Raw genomic sequence first — 4943 nt, 5'->3', positions numbered from 1 at the left:
GAAAAAGAAATAAAAGGTGTCCAAATTGGAAAGGAAGGAGTAAAACTATAATTATTTGCAGATGACATAATAGTGTAAATGGAAAACCCTATAGACTCAACCAAAAAACTACTCTACCTAATAAGTGAATTTGGAAAAACAGCAAGATATAAAGTCAATATTCAGAAATCAGAGGCATTTTTGTACACCAACAGGGAAATATCAGAAACTGAAATTAGGTAAAAAATCCCATTTATGTTAAACAGAGGTGCTGACTGCAAACAGATCTCATCACTTTTGGGGGCTGTGGTTGTGCCCCTCAAAGTAAACTGGTAGGTTCTACACTCCTGGGGGGAATCCCATTTATTATAGCAACAAAAAAAGTACTTAGGAATAAACTTAACCAAGGAGGTAAAGACCTGTACTGAAAAACTACAGAACACTGAAAAATGAAGTTAAGGAAGACATAAATAAATGGAAGCATATATTCTGTTCATTTTATTACTTTTATTAAGTTTCAAATTGAATTCAGCCACTAGGTAGTCACTGTAGGGGATTTTAAAAAAAGGAAAGTTGTCATCATATTTATTTCTCAGAATGTATTTCTCTCACAGGGCCCTTCAGTTGGCTGTGTCTCAAGTGAAAATCACTGCTGTTCTTAAGACACACTTTTCTTTAGTTCCCATTAATTTTTACTTGAACTTTGCCTCTCAGGCTTAGGATTGTTAAAATATTTGCTACCACCAGTACTGGACGACTGCACTGTCCCTTATGGTTATCATACCACTTGTGCATATCTTTGAATCAGTTTTTGTTTCTTGCTTGAAAAAATATATAATAAACCTGAATAATAAAATTAAAGATACTAGTCACTTGATATTGACTACATTAATTTATAGGGATAATTTAAAGTTGGGATGAGTCCAGGTATATTATACTTAGTGGATCCCCATTATGTAAATCATGTTAATCTTTCATGTTCTCTGATGATCCATTTCTTCTCTCTATGATTTTCTGCATATTTGAATATGCTACTGTCCCTCAGAGACAACTCATTCAAAGTCATTACAGGACTTGTGTTAAGGAAGCATGGTAGCAGGCCTCCATTGAGAAATTTGTTAGTTGTACCAATAGCCTTCTTGCCCTTTATAATTAATTACAGCCTACTTTGAGTTTAACTAAAACAGATTTACTTCCCTGATATTTCCCAAAATGCATAAAACTTTGCATTCTTCTTAAAACTTTCTTTCAACATGTGGCAAGATATCTGGCCATCTGATCTTTTAAATTCTCTCTTTGCATCTGTCCTAACTGATTATTTTTAAAAAATATTTTATTGTTTATGCTTCTGCAGTTGTCCCAATTTGATTCTTTATCTTTTAACTTCCAATCTGTTCCTCTCTATTCTTCCTAACCATCCTTCAAAATTCTAAGTGGAAGACATGTTAAAATTCAAAGTTGGAATATTTGGATTCGAGACCCGAGATATACTACTTCTGTTTATTGGTGCAGATTATTTAACTTCTCTGAACCCCTGTTTCTCATAATAATAATAATAATAATAATAATAATAATAATACTTTTACATATGTGGTTTTATAAAGATTATATATGATAATCTATGTAAAGGCTGTATTACCAAAAAGGAATGCAATGCATATTTTTCTTTTCTATGTATCCTTTATTATTTCACAACCTATGTAGCTAAACATAGTATAATTTATGAATGGCATTTATAACATTCATATTGTACAAGTACCACAAGTGCATCACTAAAAATTGAGGAAGAAATTTAAAAGAAGCCATGTTTATAATTAAAATGCCGTATCTATATTTTGTTACAACAACCTAAATTGGTTTGTGCCAGTGAGAGAAGAATACAGGATATTCTTGCAACTAAGTAAGCATCTGAGGATGGTAGATATTTTAACTTCAAAATCAAATTTAGTGCTACATGAAACTTAGAGGAATTCTTTTTGATGTGATGAGAAAGAGAACATTGTCAAATACATGATAAAATATGATTTTAAACTTGAGACAGAAAACTTTGCTTTGAGCTGTATGTGCATAAAAGATAAACCAGCAACAAAAAGTTGTTTTTTTGTGTGTATCAGTGTTTAAGATAGCATGCCATGGTTCTTTTTTAATACTGTGCATTGCCAAATCATCCCACTGTACAAACACCAGCTGAGGTCTTTCTGAAATAGCAATGCAAGGTTTGACTTCAAAAAGCATAATATTTCATTCTATACGTAGAAAAAACTTCCTAAAGGAGTGGGGGGGAATGCCGATAAGTTCTACCTCCATGTTCATACTTCAAAAACAACTTCAAAATGAATAATTCTATTTATTACTGAAACAGTAAGATGGGTTCAAGAATACTACTGCCTTACTTGGATTATGTGTATAAATTGAAGGTCTGTGCCAAAATGGTCAGATTTGAGATGCAGACACTGCTTTTTCTCAGCAAGGGTTTCAGACAGAAGTTTTCAGTATCTCAGTCTCACTAAAAGAAGTATTTATAATCTATAAATAAAGTGAACAACATTCTTCTGTTTATGCTCATTCATATTTTATGAAGGCATAAAATATTCATACAATTAAATAAAAGTATTTAATTCAAATTATGTTATTGGTTTATTTTTTATTGACGTTCTATTCTGGAAAGGGAAGTTATCACTAATTAGAATTTTTAGAGAAGATATCGGAAAATATACAATGCCACAAAAACAATTTTCTGTTCATTGTGATCTAGAGATAATAATCCAAAAATGTTTGTTAAAAAAGGTAAAAATACACATGATTTTAAGATAGTTTAAAAATAATTCATTTTTATTCTTTATTTTCCTATCAAAATAAATATTTTATGTATTGAAATAGAAGCACTTAACAATTTCTAGGAAGCCCATTTTATCTCATTAGAATCTAATTTCAAACCAATGATCCTGACTTCCTGTTATCTATCAAAAATCATGTTTAAATTCTCATAGTGTGAATGCACTACTTTTCCTGTGTATCATTTTTCTTCAAGTAAAGAAACATTCTTCAATATCTAAAATTTTTAGAAAAACTATTTTGTGTTTAAATGGTAGTTAATTAATCCTTAAATACTTGCATCTATAGAAAATATTTAGAAGTAGTGACAATCTTTTACTTCTGACTAGCCATGTAATGATGATGTGAATGACACTTATTTGCCTGTGTTTTAATTAATTCACTCACAATACAAGGGATTTAATCTAGATTTCCTCTTAAGTCTATTTCAGGTAAAAAAAAATCAAAGAGCAGAGGGGAAGAATGATTGTTTCATAGAAACAATCTTTAGAAACAAATCTGAAGGCTTATATTAGCCTTTAGATTTTGTAATATGGAATATTATTTTATTTTATTTTATTTCTTTTTTTTTCTACCACTCTCTTACTCTCCTCCACCCTACCTACCCCATTTCTCATATTCCATTGGAATATATTTTTAAAGAATTTTCTAAATGTTTTAGACCGTTAATTTTTTAAAGTTTAGTTTCTGATTATGTACAGCGAATTAAAATATCTAGCTGTGACTGAAAGCAGAAAAATTTACTGAAAGTCTTAAGAAAAACTAGGCCTCAGAACCTCTATATCTCTACCACCACCCTACCTCCACAGCCAGAATACTGTTCTTGACACTTGCCAGGAGGAGACAGGATACTTATGGCTGAAGAAATGTCTGTTGTTCACTAAGTCATCGCAGGCATCTTGTGAAAGTCTGTGTACTCAAGAGCCTGTTGACTTTTCTGCTGGCTTCATAGGTGAGCCACTTGTGTCCACACCCAGGGCTCATACTAAAAGGTTTTCTTTCACTCTTGGTTTAATGCTGCACTCTTACTTTTTAAAAATTATTAATAATTTTTTCTTTCACTCTTGGTTTAATGCTGCACTCTTACTTTTTAAAAATTATTAATAATTTTTTTCTTTCACTCTTGGTTTAATGCTGCACTCTTACTTTTTAAAAATTATTAATAATTTGAACGCATGGTTTCTAATTTGTTAACCTGATCCTGCTTTTCCTGCTTGCCTCCCAAATATTGATAGCCAGCCTGCGGATATTAGTCATGTGGTCACCCATCTTCTTGATGAGTTTCACTTCCTTTTCCAAGAAATGGGTCTCCAGGAAGTCACAGAGATGAGGGTCTGTGCAGGCAGAACCCCGGACATACAGATCCCAAAACACCTGGTTTGGGTTCTTTTCCAGGACCTAGGCAACTTCCCTGACATCCTGCATTTCACCCTGCTCATCTTGGGAAGGCTTCACCAATTCCTGAAGACAATGTGGCTGCCATGCTGATTGTGCAGCTTTAAGAGATGCTTGGCACCTTCAAGCTTCTCCTCTGTCAACTCTCAGAAGTGGCCCATACCCTGCAGAGTCACATCGTCACAGTTGAAATAGAAGCCTAGAGAGAGGTAGGTATAGGGGGCCCGCAGATGCAGGTTGACCAGGTTAGCATTGGCCTCCACCTTGAAGGAATAATTTTGACGAATGTGGGAGCTCATGGTTATTCATCAATGAAGAAATCAAGTCAGAAAATGATGTTGGCTGGTCTCCAAAGCTGAAGATGGCTGAGGTGGTTCCGAAGGTGGTGACTAGAAAAAAGGTTGGAGGGTAGTTGGAAAGAAGGGGCATCTCTAGCTCTGTTCATCCAAACCCTACTGAAGCAATAGACAGATCCCAGGACTGCCGAAGGCACTGTCGGCAACTGCTAAAAAACTTCATTATAAGCCATATCAGCTAAAACTTTGTAAAAAAAGTAGTGATAAGCAAAATATCTTAGAGAAGCTGATAAACAAAAGGAGAAAAGAAAATCATTAGAAATCAAGCTGTCATATAATTTCTCTCTTTTAAAAAAAATTTGTTGTTGTTCAGTTATGATTGTCCCACCCTTTCCCCCATTGCTCTCCCCTACCTCATCCCTCCAAATCCCACAGTCA

General features: G+C 33.7%; 1 non-coding gene and 1 pseudogene across 1 annotated transcript; one reads left to right on the top strand and one right to left on the bottom strand.

Moving 5' to 3' along the window:
• Nucleotides 1-201: 201 nt before the first annotated feature.
• On the top strand, nt 202-326 carry LOC119039365 (small nucleolar RNA SNORA68). The gene has a single exon (XR_005080597.2). It is a non-coding gene; the product is annotated as a small nucleolar RNA SNORA68 (small nucleolar RNA).
• A 3670-nt stretch (nt 327-3996) lies between these two features.
• LOC128627481 (ferritin light chain-like) lies at nt 3997-4508 on the bottom strand (annotated as a pseudogene).
• Between the last annotated feature and the right edge of the window lie 435 nt (nt 4509-4943).

This window comes from Artibeus jamaicensis, unplaced genomic scaffold, assembly GCF_021234435.1.
Source record: "Artibeus jamaicensis isolate MK-2021 breed Jamaican fruit bat unplaced genomic scaffold, CSHL_Jam_final contig_415, whole genome shotgun sequence".
Classification (NCBI taxonomy): domain Eukaryota; kingdom Metazoa; phylum Chordata; class Mammalia; order Chiroptera; family Phyllostomidae; genus Artibeus; species Artibeus jamaicensis.
The sequence above is the reverse complement of the archived record's forward strand: the minus strand, read 5'-3'. Positions and strand labels throughout refer to the sequence as shown.